Raw genomic sequence first — 16,120 nt, 5'->3', positions numbered from 1 at the left:
AATGCAACACCTTCTTATTATCCTCAATATCACTATCTTCATACAGAACCACATTGCCTAATCTTTCATGTAGAATGCTAAAAGGATGAGATAATTATGTTTTTGTTTTCTCCTTTGATCTTGCTCCTCTTTAATTCTTTTTCCTTAAATCTATGCAACATTCAGTTTTGATGACCCCTTGAGAAGCCCTCCCTTTTGTCTCCTAACCCTCTTTTTTGAGAATATGTTTATTCTGTGTTGTCTGTTACATTTACTTATCTTTTAAAGACAACTTTGAGCTATTCATAAACAATTTTTCACAGTTCTTCAAGTTCTCAATGAATATGTATTGAATAAAAAATCCATGGTAAGGATCTGGGTTCCAAATCAGAGCTTAATAAGTGCTTATTATCTAAATTCATGTATTTATTAAACTTTGTAGGATCTAATTTATATTAATTAGACTTAGGCAAAATAGTGTTTCCTCCTTTTGAGGCAATAAATGTCATGTCAAACATCAAATCAGAAGTGCTAGCTCAACAAACAGAAGAGAATGAAGAGATTGCTATCTTCTGAACAAGAGAAAAGAATGTTCAGTGTCCACCACTTAATTCTCCTCTGTTGTTTTTCTCAAGGGTGTATATATAAAACTGCTTTTCTTGAAACAATACAGAATTTTTGGCTAGGAACCATTAACACATGTATTAAGTCCTTGTGACAACTGATTAATTTTAGTTTAAGGTTATGAATACAAAACAATGAGTGTTGGTATGTAACATGCATTTTAATGATGTCACAGCAAAAATAAAGGATGAGAAAGATAATTCAATTTGCTTTCTCTAAAAGGTCAGTTCTCTTGAGATAAAAATTGTCCCTTAGGGTATCAATGCCTTTCTTAGCATATTTCCCCTTCTGCTGCCTCTCTGCTTCCTCCTGTTCCTTAGGGATGTAAGCATTTGTATTTAAGGACAATCAGACTATGCTGGTTTGCAATGAAAGTAGGTTGGTGAAACACAGCAGAGGGACACCCCATGCTTTTAAAATGAAACTGTATGTGGTTTTGCCTTTGATTTTACCATTATTCCATCACACTTTAATTTACTTTCAGTGCATTTAAAAAAAGAAAGGAAAATGGAGTATTACATTCCTAGTCTTTGTAAATACAAATACTGCATATAGAGGTGAAGGTTTTGGTGAGAAATATTACACATCATTTGGTAAAAATTTATCCCAAGTGTTTTTAAGCCAGATCTCGTCTTTCTGCAGAATTGAATCTTTCATAACAACAGGGCTCAGCACAGGGTCTTCACAGACTTGGAGGTCAATATGGATTTGTGGAATCAATGGATTAGTATCTGACTCTAGATATGTTGGAAAACATTCAGTGCATGCCCCTTATGGCCCACCCAGTGGGATTCAGTAGGTGTTATGAACAAGAAAATAGATATTTAGGGCAGAGTTGTTTACAAGTTGAGCAGAAATTTCTTTAAAAATAAATATTTAGCTTTAAGTTTCAAAGAATAATGCCAAAGAGGAATCTAAGTGAGCTATAATCAACCAGGTTATGAAAAAGTGTTTGAGTATGTTGCAATTGTGTATAAAGAGCAGAAAAATATATCACCCTTGATAGTAACAGTAGCAGAAATCTATGCTTTAAATAGGAACCAATGAATGACTAAAAGATAAATGAAGCATCAAAAGGAAAGCAGGATACAATAATCTGATTTCATTAAGGGCAATTTCTTGGAGAAAGGAATTTTTTAAATGGGGAATGAGTGTTTGAGTAGAATGGAAGACTTTCAGAAAAGGGTCTTAAAGGAGGAAAATTTCATAAAGAATAGTAAAGATATTCTAGAGAGAAAGTTTGATTTGAAGAAGTTGAGAAAGAGATAGAAAGTGCAGGATAAATTGATAAAGTATGTGGAGACATTTGTATTCACACATCCTTGGTATGGAGATGCTCATATTCATAATCATGGGCCCTTACCATGATTGGGTCCATATCATCATTTCATATTCAAATCAAACTATAAATTGGGAAGAAGTTACTATTCTGAGGTCTTGCAGACACAAGGGTCCACTTATGATTGAAAAAGAGGCACCACTGTCTTCAGGTGCCTCGGTGTGTGTTAGTTACTCAGTCATGTCTGCCTCTTTGTGACCCCATGGACTGTAGCTGGCCAGTCTCCTCTGTCCATGGAATTCTCCAGGCAAGAATACTGGAGTAGGTTGCCATTCCCTTTTCCAGGGGATCGTCACTACCCAGGGTTTGAACCTGGGTCTCCTATGTTGCAGGCAGATTCTTTACTATCTGAGTCACCAGGGAAGCCCCAAGTGCCTCAGACTAAATCAAACTAAGAGAGGGCATCCATGAGGTGATATAATGTGATAGAAAGAATGGTCAAGTCAGCAGCCCTGGGCTTCGGTTACTTTGAGTTATTCCCTAACTGTGTGCAGTGCAACAAGCTTTTTAGCCATTCCAGACTTGACATTCCTCATCTGAAAATTAGAGATAATCAAGTGATGCTAAAATGTGAGAAATCACTCCTCTAACTAGGAGGTGCTTCCCAAATATAAACCATCTCCTCCTCTTTGAAGAACTGGTTGGAAGATCTGGTCAGGGAAGGCTTATTGGTAGAAATCAGAGTGAAGGTAGACCTAAAAATATTATGGCCTCAAGTTCATGCTTATGAATATTGGAAAATGATATTATTTCTGTCACTGTATCAGTGATTGCTTTCAGAAAAACCTATTCATTAGAGATAAAGTATTAAAGCACAGAAGAGCAAATCTGGTAACTTTTTCCATGACAATCGAATCCAGATCTTAGTAAATAAAAAAATGTACTTACTGAGTTGAGCTATAACTTACCTACAGTAAAATCCACACCCTTTAGTGCATGAGTTTATCAAGGTTACTTGTTTTAAATGCAGATATAAGGGAAGACATCTGTGTCGATGCAGCTATCCTTGTTTGCTCATCCCCATTGTGATCACAGGGACATAAATTATAAGTAGTTCAGGCAGGAAAGGAGGAAAATTTACGATATCTATATAGAACAAAATAATAGATGCACATCTGTCTCACTGTCCCACATGAAGGGATGACAGTAGAAATGGAGATGAAGATAGATAATGAAGAAGGTGGCTTACAGGTTCCAATTTTAATATCTTCAATTAAGGATGGCCATAGCTGTATAGTCAGTAGACAGAAGACCTAGGGAAATAGCCTCAAATGAGGATGAGAAGAGAGGAGAAAAACAAGTAGAAGATTGAACTTTCTAGGCAGAATTAGAAGTTTCCTCAAAACTGTTTACAAAGTAAATTTCTGTAGAGTCTACCATATTGGCCCTCAGTTACATGACTAAGCTGCTGATTTTATATTTGTTTTTTTTAATATATTGACTTGACCTTCCCTTCCCACTGAGCTTCTAGTCCCACAAAAATGTACAAATCTGCTCAAAATGGTATCTGATGGGAAGTAAACTTTTAATAAAGGGTTATTACCAACTAAAGTTAATAATAATTTATAATTATAATAATAATCAATAACAATAGTTTAATAATCAATAATACTAATAATAGTTTAATAATCAACTAAAATCTCAAAGATGAATTCAAGTTATTTTTTTCCCATTTGACATCATAAATTTTGTAGTGAAGGACATAACCATAGTTCAAGTGAACAGAGCATTTCTCAAGTTCCCAGGCTTCTAGCAGCTCCAGTTCTCAGTGGCCCCCATGGAGAAAGAGAATTGACCTTTGCTGTTTTCCTATAGCCCACTTGCTAGTTCTACATGGACACAAAGGAATTTTACAATTACCAGGATGATACAAGCTGAGGAATAGAGAAGATCTGAAAAATAGGAGAGAAAATAACATCTTCAAATTTGTACAAAAATCAAGTAAGATAATATAACAATTATTAAACAACACAGCCAACATAAAATATAAAATCCTTTGGGAATGAGCTTATTTTTAAAAATATATGCCCAAGAAGTTTTAAAAATATTGTTAGCTCTTTATAATCAAACTCACTTTTTTTTTTTTTTTTGTGCAAACTACACAGGGAATATCATCCCCTGAAGACAAATATTTTGTAGAGAAAATTAAAGACCATCATTGTTGTTGCTCCCCAAGGTTCCAATCAAACTTAAAGAAAAAAATGGCCAAGTTAGCTCCCTGCAAATAAATGACTGGCAATGGCCAGAGAAGTGAGGCTTGGAGAGCGTAGGTGAAAATTACCAGATAGCATTCAGTCATCCTCTTCTCAACTGGCCTCAAAAAAGGGGACACTTGAGGCAGAGAGGGATCAGGATGGCTGATGTAAACAGTGTATAAACACTGTTTATATAAAGTGTTAATATAATAAGAATCCACTAAAGAATACGTCCTGGAAGGTATTTACAAGAAATAAATTAAAAAAAAATAGCTATTTAATTTTTATTAATATATAATTGGTTTACAATTATGCTGCATTATTTTCAGGTATAGAGCAAAGTGATTCAGTGATATATATATATATATATATGCATACATATATATGTGTGTGTGTGTGTATATATATAGTCTTATTTTTATATTCTCTTCCATTATAGGTTATTATAAGATATTGCATATAATTCCCTGTGATTTACAGTAGGCCTTTGTTGGTTATCTATTTTATCTATAAGAGAGTGTATATTTGAATTCCACGTTCCTAATTTATCCCCCCATTTCCTCTTTGGTAACCATAGCTTTGTAAATAAATGTATCTTTGTTTGCATTTTGGGAAGCACTTTATCCCCTACGAATAATGTATGCAATGTGAAAATGTACACCATCAACCTTCAGTTTGCCATCATAATGTCAGAGTCATCAGCTCATAACTATTGATAGTGATGAAAGTTAGGCCATAGAAGGAAAATGAAATACTCTCATTCTCTTGGAAACTTTTTTTTTTTAAGGTTGAAAATTAGAAACAGTTTCCTTTATATTGCCAGGCAGCTCTGTGGGAAGGGAAGGTGTTCATGTATAGTGTTTAGGCTATCTCCTCAAAGTAAGCCCTTACCTATTTGCCATATGCCTAAATTTCTACATGTTAGAGTCACTTTTTCCAACCCCATTTTAGACAAACAGGCTCAGAAAGAAATTTCGTGTGACGATGAACATCAGTTCAGTTCAGTCGCTGGATGAACATCAGATCAGATCAGATCAGATCAGTTGCTCAGTCATGTCCGACTCTTTGCGACCCCATGAATCGCAGCACGCCAGGCCTCCCTGTCCATCACCAACTCCCGGAGTTCACTCAGACTCACATCCATTGAGTCAGTGATGCCATCCAGCCATCTCATCCTCTGTTGTCCCCTTCTCCTCCTGCCCCCAGTCCCTCCCAGCATCAGAGTCTTTTCCAATGAGTCAACTCTTCTCGTGAGGTGGCCAAAGTACTGGAGTTTCAGCTTTACCATCATTCCTTCCAAAGAAATCCCAGGGCTGATCTCCTTCAGAATGGACTGGTTGGATCTCCTTGCAGTCCAAGGGACTCTCAAGAGTCTTCTCCAACACCACAGTTCAAAAGCATCAGTTCTTTGGTGCTCAGCCTTCTTCACAGTCCAACTCTCCCATCCATACATGACCACAGGAAAAACCATAGCCTTGACTAGACAGAACTTTGTTGGCAAAGTAATGTCTCTGCTTTTGAATATGCTATCTAGGTCGGTCATAACTTTCCTTCCAAGGAGTAAGCATCTTTTAATTTCATGGCTGCAGTCACCATCTGTAGTGATTTTGGAGCCCAGAAAAATAAAGTCTGACACTGTTTCCACTGTTTCCCCATCTATTTCCCATGAAGTGGTGGGACCCGATGCTACGATCTTCATTTTCTGAATGCTGAGCTTTAAGCCAACCTTTTCACTCTCCACTTTCACTTTCATCAAGAGGCTTTTGAGTTCCTCTTCACTTTCTGCCATAAGGGTGGTGTCATCTGCATATCTGAGGTTATTGATATTTCTCCCAGCAATCTTGATTCCAGCTTGTGTTTCTTCCAGTCCAGCATTTCTCATGATGTACTCTGCATATAAGTTAAATAAACAGGGTGACAATATACAGCCTTGACGAACTCCTTTTCCTATTTGGAACCAATCTGTTGTTCCATGTCAAGCAACATTTGTATTAAACTGCCTTTCACATTGGGCTTCCCAGGTGGCGCTAGTGGTAAAGAACCCGCCTGCCAATGTAGGAGACACAAAAGAAGTGGGTTCGATCCTTGGGCTGGGAAGATCCCTGGTGGAGGGTATGGCAGCTCACTCCAGTATCTTGCCTGGAGAATCTCATGGACAGAGGAGCCTCATGGGCTAAAGTCCATAGCTAAAGCTCACAAAGAGTCAGACAGGACTGAAGCTACTTAGCATGCACACACTTTTCAAATTTGTTGGGTGTGGAAGAAATAAAAAATCATCTGACATACGAGAAACTTATTTTCAATACAACTTGGGTTGAATACAGACTAAAAAACTTATATAAAAAAAATTATTCTAGATTTATTCCCAGATTGGGGTCTCTGTGTTAGACAACTCTAGAGATTCTATTCTCATTGCAGTCTATGTGAATGTGGCAGCAAAATTGTTTAAGCCTGTGCAGCTGTACATGGCAGCACCGTCTATATCTCTATGAGCATAAATGGGACCTCTAGGCAATTTTGAAAGAGAATGATGTTAACAAGTGCAGATGGCTAGTTAAGTAGGCTTCTTAAATAGCCAGTGAACACTGGGTGTATCAACAGGCCCTCTCCAACTTTTCATGATTTCACCCTGATTTTTAATAAGTATGGAAGTTTTCAAATCATCCTTTTAAGAATACAACTGGTATTCGTATGTGAGGACTGTGTATTTATTATTATCACTGACTTTTTCCAGCGTTCTTGATTGATTTCTTCTCTTGAACACTATTGACCAGGAAAACTGAATGAAAACGTTTTAATCATAGATGCTTCATTTACATGTAATACTTGTAACTTCTTTATCAATTCAATACACATTATTTTTTGACTCTTCACTTAAGGGTGAATATTACTCTTGAGATAGATCACAGGACTGAGAGTTCGGAGGACTAGGAAACTCATCTTTGATTCACACGAGTAGTACCAGGGCTGTGACAATGCCCCACATTTGCTTGGACCTCATCTGTTATGTTTTCCTTTCACCATCTCTTGGCCCTGACAAAACCATGCATTCCCTTCATCAGCCCAGTAGAAACAGCCATATAAACATTTTTTATTTGTTTATTCTTTGTTAAAATATTAATGCCAAACAAATTCACTTCTCCAGTAAAGAAGGAAGATTAGATCTATATTTTGCTCTTATTTAAGGTGGGCTCACTTCATGAAACTCGGCCAGCATGTGCATGGCATGATTCAGATAGCTCCCTTATCCTAATTAACCCAACCCCAAATGTGACAGAGTTCTGAATGTATGTTTCCTCATCCCCATGGCTCATGCGACTGTAGTTTGCCTCACACGCAAACCCACTGCAGACTTCCAGGAAGGCACCTCCTTCCAGCCAGTTAATCAGCACCCTGTTCCCCCGCTGCAGTCTGGCTAGACTAAGTAGAGAGCGTCACTATTAAGCTGTGGAGGATCAGATGCCATGTCACACATGCGGTCTCAGAAGAGTGGTTATAAGAGGTACAGCAGCCTCCCTGCCTTGTGACACTGTGATGGCTGGCCTTGTGGACAAGCAGCCTGGAATCTCATTAGCCTATTTTCTGGCTGTAGCATTGCATGTTAAGCATCTGTCTCCTTTGATTGCAGTTCTTTGCTTGGGGCCTTTGGGGAGCATGCCTCTAGTCTAAATGCCTTGTTACGACTCTAGTTTTCAACAAGGAGGGGAGGACTTTTCAAACTTCTTTGCTTGTCTTTCCAACTGAAATGTCACCAGTCAGTTTCTCCTCATCTGCAGGCACTTTTTATCATTGTCCAATACAATTTCCTTCTATTTACATTCATCTAACATATCACTGAGGGTTTTATTCTTATCCTGGCCAAGATACTGTGCAGATCTTTTTTTCTGGTTTATTTCACCATCCTTTGCCATTCTGCTTCCTGTGTCAGGAGTCTTATTTAAAATCAGGTTCCTGAGGACACTTAGCTTTGCTTTCCACTGATTTGATTTGCATAGAACCAGGTAATCTGAATCTCCAGTTTGCTAGTTAAACAAGCCAAATCTTGTGAATATCAACATCCTACACTTTAGTTAGTTAGTATGATTACATGCCATCATGGATACTACTAATGAGGCTGGTTAACATTTTTGGCGAGAATCTGATAACTAAGTACAGCTTCTTAATTGTAAACTCTACCACCATCAAGAACTTTAAAGAAAGGAGAACCATTCCCATCGCCCTCTAACAATTCTACAGATACTTATTCTAATCTAACAGGCACTTGATGGTGATTTTGGGCTCATGGGGCAATATTCTCCTACTGTGTCCCTTAGAGGTGCTTCTAGGAGCCTGTGGCAGCCCCATCTCTGTGCTTCCACACAGATGGCTCGTGCTCCATTACTGTCAGGCTAATGTGTGTCGTGTATGGATATGAGATTTGGACCATAAAGAAGGCTGAGTGCCGAAGAATTGATCCTTTCAAATTGTGATACTGGAGAAGACTCTTGAGAGTCCTTTGGACCTCAAGGAGACCAAACCAGTCAATCCTAAAGAAAATCAACCCTGAATATTCATTGGAAAAGCTGATGCTGAAGCTCCAATACTTTGGCCACCTGATGTGAAGAGCTAACTCATTGGAAAAGATGAAGATGCTGGAAAAAGTTGAAGGCAGGAGGAGAAGGGGTCAACAGAGGATGAGATGGTTGGATGGCATCACCAACTCAATGGACACGAGTTTGAGCAAACTCTGGGAGATAGTGAAGGGCAGGGAAACCTGGCATGCTCCAGTCCATGGGGCCACAAAGAGCTGGACCTGACTTAGTGACTGAACAGCAACAACAGCATGTGTCATTCTCACTTGTGCAGGCAATATTCTGTGATAATAGGACCATGTTTATGCATGGTCCTAGCATTATGCTTGGCACCCTGTAGGGACTCATTTATGTTTACTTATTTTTATTGAATCAAATCTAGAGTTCACTAAGGGCAAGTATGATGCAGTGGGCAGCTCATGGACATAGAATGAGGGTCCAGACTCCAGAGTGCCAGCTTTTGTTTGTATGATTAAGGGATTTTCACTCTCCTGAGACTCATTTTCTTCTTCTGTAACTTTCCACCAAATACTGTCATTGCAAAGACTGAATGAAGTAAGAAGATTAATGAACCACATCCCCCACTCCTTCTGCCCCACAGTGTCTAACACATACTGACACAAAGCTGAAGCTGGGTTTCTTTTTTCTCTCCCCTTTCCCTTTGATACTGATTTTGAAGGTGACTTTGAGAGACACATATCCTTTAATGGGCTTCCCTGGTAGCTCAGCTGGTAAAGAATCTGCCTGCAATGATGGAGACCTGGGTTTGATCCTTCGGTCGGGAAGATCCCCTTGAGGAGGGAATGGCTACCCATTCTAGTATTCTGGCCTGGAGAATTCCATGGACTGCATAGACCATGGGGTCACAAAGAGCTGGACACGACTGAGTGACTTTCAGTTCATCCTTTAACACCCAAGCCTTCCAATAATCCAAAGCCTCCTTGTGTTTCAAGTATTCTTGGCTGTAAGTTAACTGACCTGAAGCCATTAATGATTCACCCATTGGTCTTAAACTAATATGCCCTTAAAGGTACTTTGGTAACACAAGCAAAGGAAAGCAGAGAATTGAACCATTTATTCTGTGAATTTGATTGATGTCGACAGGCAATCTGGACAGCTGAGGTCCAAATGCACACTTTTTTTCTTTTTATTTCATGGCAGGATTGATTTTGGTCTGAATCATTTGAATAACTGTGTTAACTCCCTGAAGACATGCCTTTCATGTTGTGGGTGTAGACAGCTATCGGAAGTAAGTATTATTTTAACCTCCTCAAAACATGGAAGCTCTCAAACACAGAGAGGTTAATTGGTTTGACAAATGTCACACAGCCCTCAGTCCTGAGGCTGAGAGCCAGCCTCCAGTTCTCCAGGCTACCCCTTCTCCCAACCCATTACAGAAAATGATTACAGCTGCTTAAATACATCTATACTTTAAATAGAAATAATAACCTTTATAATCACACATTTCTTTCCTTTTGGGTATAGAAAATCATAGTCTGAAGCTAGTATAATAATGAAGTGATTACATATGAATTTTTATTTTGTCCATTACCTAAATGTCACATATTCTCCTGTCATAAACTAATTCTTTGCACTTAGGTAAAGCAGACAATAGATGGTTGGGAAACAAACATATAAAGGAGGCTAAAGATTTTTTTCTTTTTTTTTAAAATCAAATGATCAATGATACTATTGTGAGTCGTGAATTCATTCATTCAATTAAGTGATTTAAATCTCTTTCTATGAGCCCATATGGTTCTGTGCCGTAGAAAGACAATCACATTTCAGGCTCCCATTGAAGTGCACTTCTCATAAGAATGAGTGAGGGGAAGCCGTGTGGAGAAAGATCAATACCAAGAGTGTAAAGGACTAGGATTCCCATCCTGGTTTTACACCAACCAGGCAAATCACCAGTGCCCATGAGGAAAGGAAACTGTAATATCCCGTTTGGCTAACACTAATGGGTTTTATTTAGAAACCAGTGAGATCATGTAAATGAAATGACTGAAAATGTTGAGGAACTCTATGAATGAATTACTATAATCTTTCTATTAAAGGAAGAAGACAAGACTGTGATTAGTACAGGCTGTATTTAAGCACCAGCTCCATGGAATGAATGTTATGAACTCTGTGAGTCTCAAGAAGGAGAAATTCATATCTGCATTGGTAGTTGAAAATAACCCTTGTGTTGAGATTGGGTCTTGGATTAGAGTTTTTGCTTATACGGTACTCTTAACTTTTATGCTAACAAATATAACACTGTACATTCTCAGTATATAACCTCCTATAACCTTGTATTTCATGAACCATCAGGGAACAGGTTATTAGTCCTATTTTTCCTTTAGGTAATTTGAAATCCATATAGGTAAGTTCAAAATCATGCTCAAGATCACATAACAAGCTATTTTTTAAAGATAGGATTTGTAACTATGGGCAGTAGAATTAGAATTGTACTCTTCAAATATAAACATAATTTCATAAAGGATATGAAGAAGTGTGTTATACTAAGCTACTTGTTTCCATTTTGTGAGGAGGATGCTGAACTAAGGCAAGTCTTTGAATTACCTGTAGAATTCAATCATAGTTGTATGTCTCCCACCCTCTCACCAGTAATGAAAGCCCTTGTACACCACATTTTGTTCTGCCTCAAGTGTGATTGCACTTCATGGCAAGTTGTTTCATAATACTGGAGCCCTTTGGAATGTGGAAGGAACTAGGTACAAGATAGGACCTAAGATACTTTGAAGCTACTTTTCATAGTTTAAGGACGAATTTGCTCTGTGACTTTGAGCAAATCCCTGAATTTCCCTTAACTTTCCTTCATTTAAAACTAGAATCATACTCGTTTCCCTGCTTCCCTTAGAAGTAAAAAGACCATGTGTGTATGTACTAGAAATCATAAATACTAATACAAAGGTTAAAGTGTCTTATAAGAGCAAAATTTTTCTTAACAGGTTACTCTGATGACTATTATAGAAAAAGAGAGCATATGCAATCATCAATGAATGAAAAGGTCATAAGTATATACCTAGTAGGTTCTACAGAGAGGGCAAAGAAATATGGCAGAATCATCAGAATTTAAGTGGGTGCTTCAAGCGAAATAGGTGTGATAACTATATATGGGCAAGCTTACACTCTATTAAAGTGTTGCTCATTAAAGACTAATACATGATGCACATCTTAGAAATGCGAAGTTTCAGAGGGAAGAAATTTAGTTTTCATAGAAAAGATGGGTCTGACAAATTGGTAGGACAGAGAAGGGCAAGAAGAAGGAGTCATCATTTCTGTAAAGCAGACTATAACCTCCATGAGGATGGGCTGTTGTTCTGTCTTGTTCATTGATGTGGCCCAGGGCCAGCTACCTTGTTGAGGCACCATGAACATGTGTGAATGGAGCAGTGGTCTGCAGGTGAAAATGAGTCACTGTAGGGGAACAAGCCAGGTTATCTTCCTGACAGAAGAAAGTTCACCATGAAGTTTAGGAGATGTTAACTTTGAAAGCAACTTGCAACCAAAACTGAGAATAATACAGACTAGAAGAACCAAAGCCTCCTAGTATTTGGAGCCATGAAGAATCCTAGCAATGTTAAATATCTTAATCTAGGTTCGACAGATTCTCAGGCAGGGAAAGATTTATAGATGTGGTCTAGGGAATCCATGGCACCCTTCCCTAATATGAGTTATACAAATGTGGTTCTCATGGTTGGGCTTAGCTTTCTATTAGCTGCCTATGGTGGTATAAAACATGAGACAGCCAAAGAGATCCTGACCAATGTCCTGAAAGGCCAAGCACATAGCAGCTTTGTTCCATAAGGAATCACTTAATTGCATATTGTTATGGCATTTGGGGACAATTCTAATTAATGATATTTAATTTTGTGTCATAGTGTTTCAAGTGTGTGTGTGTATGTGTGCGTTTACCACATTTTAAAAATGTCAACTGTTCCTCTGGCTTTCTTCTGCAAGTGCCCCAGTTCCAGTCAGACTGTAGGCACTTAAGAATGACTGTGTAAATAAAAATACATATGAATTCATCAAGTAATGCATCCAGCTAAAATAGCTTTTTTCCTAACTCATGTGAAAACACTACACTTATTATTTCATTGAGATTAATCTCTTCTGCTATATGGTGGAACATCTTTAATGTTCAAATACATCTTCAAGTGCTTGTGAGGTTTCAATGTGATGAATTCAGTTTCGATAACCCTTTCTTAAGGACTTCGCAAGTAGTTGAGGCTACTAGGATAGCAGACCTAAAAAACATCTCCATACCTTCCTTTTTATCTAGGAAGAAATATAAGGCTATCTTGAGCATCCATTTCCTACAACCAGAAATTATGAAAATAAAATATGTAATGTGATTTTTTCAGGGAAGTAGGCATCCATTTACATCAAAAGTAAAGGGGGAAATGGAAAGGTGAATTGGCAATGTCCTTCGAAAACTGTAAGTGGTGCCCTTCCCTCCTCCATGAGGAAGAAGCGAACATCCATCAGGCATGGTAAAACCTGGGTCATAAACACCTCAATCTATAAAAATTAACCCAGAAATACAGACTGAAAACTGATCTGAAATTCATTCAGTTTTAACTCTAGCAATTATACAATTGCTTTTATATAAATGTATCTCAGCAAGATGTAAGCAGTATTATTAGAGATTTCTGATGGATCTTCAGCTCTTCCGAGAGATGCTGCTGCTGCTACTAAGTCACTTCAGTCATGTCCGACTCGGTGCGACCCCATAGATGGCAGCCCACCAGGCTCCTCCGTCCCTGGGATTCTCCAGGCAAGAACACTGGAATGGGTTGCCATTTCTTTCTCCAATGGGTGAAAATGAAAAGTGAAAGTGAAGTCACTCAGTCATATCTGACTCTTCGCGACCCCATGGACTGCAGCCTACCAGGCTCCTCCGTCCATGGGATTTTCCAGGCAAGAGTACTGGAGTGGGGTGCCATCGCCTTCTCCGTCTGAGAGATGAACATTGTCTTATCACCAGCAGTTTTGCCAGTGGAATTCACTAAACGTGTACTGATAAATGGAAGCATGCATGAGACTTCTCTTTGTAGCAGAAACTTAGGTTTTCCTAACATCCTTACTATGGTCTTGTTTTATTGTAGCAACAATAATCTCTATGGAATCACAAATAAATGATGCCAATCACAGTGGTGGAGATGTACAGAAAACAGCAGGAAACATCTGATATGTTGGACTTACTAGCTAAGGCTACAGGAAGACAGGTGTTGCTGTACTTCCAGTGATGTAAGTTCAGGATCTCAGCATCTTGGTGCATTTTCTGGAAACACTGAGGCATGCAAGATTGGATAGAGCAAATAATCATGTACCTGCTGAAAATTCTGGTTAGGTGAGATGTAGAGCTTTGGGACTAGGTTTGAATGGGTGTGCAGGTCATCTTTGATCTTGAATTTTGGAAAAGCCTATATGAAGCCAGGTAGGATTGAGAGTTCTGAAATTGGCTTTTACTGCTTTGTGGCAGAATGTGCCAGTTTATGGCACCTTTGACCAAGGGTGAGTGGCTGTTGCTATAGTGACAACTGGAAGAAAACTGCTCATGGGCACTCTGGCCTTCAGCAAACCTTCCTAGGCTTGGACAAAGGCAGAGAAGGGTCTTAGCACACTGCATCAGTCTACAGACTCCTATAAAAGCACCCACAGTTAAGGTAAGAAAAGAATGCATTTGAGAGTAGAGACCCTTTAGTTATCTGGTTATTTTTTGAGCATTGATTCATTAGGATGGTGGTAGCTTCACCAAAAGTATTAAGGTCCAATCAATGCCTGGTTGATTATACAAGTATTACCAGCTCTGTAAATTAAATGTACTAGATTCAAAAAGAGATGGGTGACAACTATATTGGAGCATTTATCTCTAAGCTTTCTCTTTGATTTTATCTTGTACCAACCTGTATTCCCTCCTGTGTGCACTGCCAAATGGCCTCATCCCCATCACTCAGGAGAAACATCGACCCCATGGAAACCAATGAAAAGCAAAGCTGCTTCAAGGACAATGACAAAATGCTATGGGTGAGTTTATGCTATTTTCTACTCCTAAAAGTCAATAACAGTTAGTTTTGGAAGTGGATAGACAGAGACACATGACTGAGTATTTTGAAGAGAAATAAGATTTTAAATGAAAGATGGCTCTTGTTAAACTAGAGTTCAGAGTTCTATCATCTTTTGTCCACTTGCAAGCTTCCGATTTGCTGCTATATATGACCCAAATGGATTAATCTAGAAATAAAAGCACAATTATTATATGTTAGACTTCACCCAGGTTTACTGCTTTGTAATACTCCACACTGTAAGTCTTTGAAGAAGACAGGACTGGACCCAAACTCTTCCTGCCTTAGGATCAACACTTACCTCGGTACGTACAGCCCCACCTATGACTCCTTGAACACTAACCTCTGCCCCTTGAGATCTCTTCTGACTGGCCTTCTAAAGAATGACCTCATATTAATAGGTCTTAGAGTGCCTAGTCTAATCAGTTACTAATTCTTACACCCCAAATTCCTCTAGAATATGCCTGGTACTGTTACCCCCCGCCCCATTTCTCTACATTGAGCTATCATAGCATTCTCCACCACTGACCCTCTATCAAAGTCCTGCCAATAATTGAGATGCTAAGCTCAAGGGGATAAACTGAAGGGAGGTTAAGTAAAAAAAACATTCTCAGAGGTGAGTGGTCGGCTAATGAAGCCAAAGGATTCAATGAAGGACCTATACTAGCAAGAGCAGAAAGCCAGGACTACCCCTGAAGAAGTCTCATGCCAAAAGGCTGGATACAAAAAGGAGTGAGTGATATTGTATGACCATAGGAGAGTACAAACAGTGATAAATGTGTGGGGAGGCTGGGCAGTATAAATATAGCAAACTATTCCTCTCTCTGTTCTCAGCTTTATGCCAATGCCATCCATTGTTGATTCCCTACCAGCAGTGAGACAACAAGGTGCCTGGACATGGTGGTCAGTGCAAGACAGAGAAGTGCAGAGAAGGTGTGTGTGCATGGAAGGGAGCAAATCAAGGAGGGCCAACCTCTGCAAACCCATCCTCCACAGATGAGCCAGAATCACATCTCCAGCATGCTCTACTTAGCTGATCCCTCCAGTCAACAAAATGCTCCCTTTCCTCCCCTTTTCACCTACAGAATCAAGCCCAAGCCTGATACTCAAAGTCCTGTTTGTTCTTGTCCTGCTGACCTCTCTGACATCATCCCCAGACACTCTGACTCCTTGAATTATTTTAAACCATTTTATTGGATTTTTGTAATTCTCCTCACTGACAAGGTCACTCCTTGCCTTTAGACTTTTGTTTATGGAATTTTCTCTGGAATATCATTTCCTCTCTATATACCAAACAACCTCAAATGTTATCTCCTTTTGAAAGTCTTGGCCAAAGCT

This window comes from Bison bison, unplaced genomic scaffold (assembly GCF_000754665.1).
Source record: "Bison bison bison isolate TAMUID 2011002044 unplaced genomic scaffold, Bison_UMD1.0 scf7180017863820, whole genome shotgun sequence".
Classification (NCBI taxonomy): domain Eukaryota; kingdom Metazoa; phylum Chordata; class Mammalia; order Artiodactyla; family Bovidae; genus Bison; species Bison bison.
Note: the sequence above shows the minus strand (reverse complement) of the source record.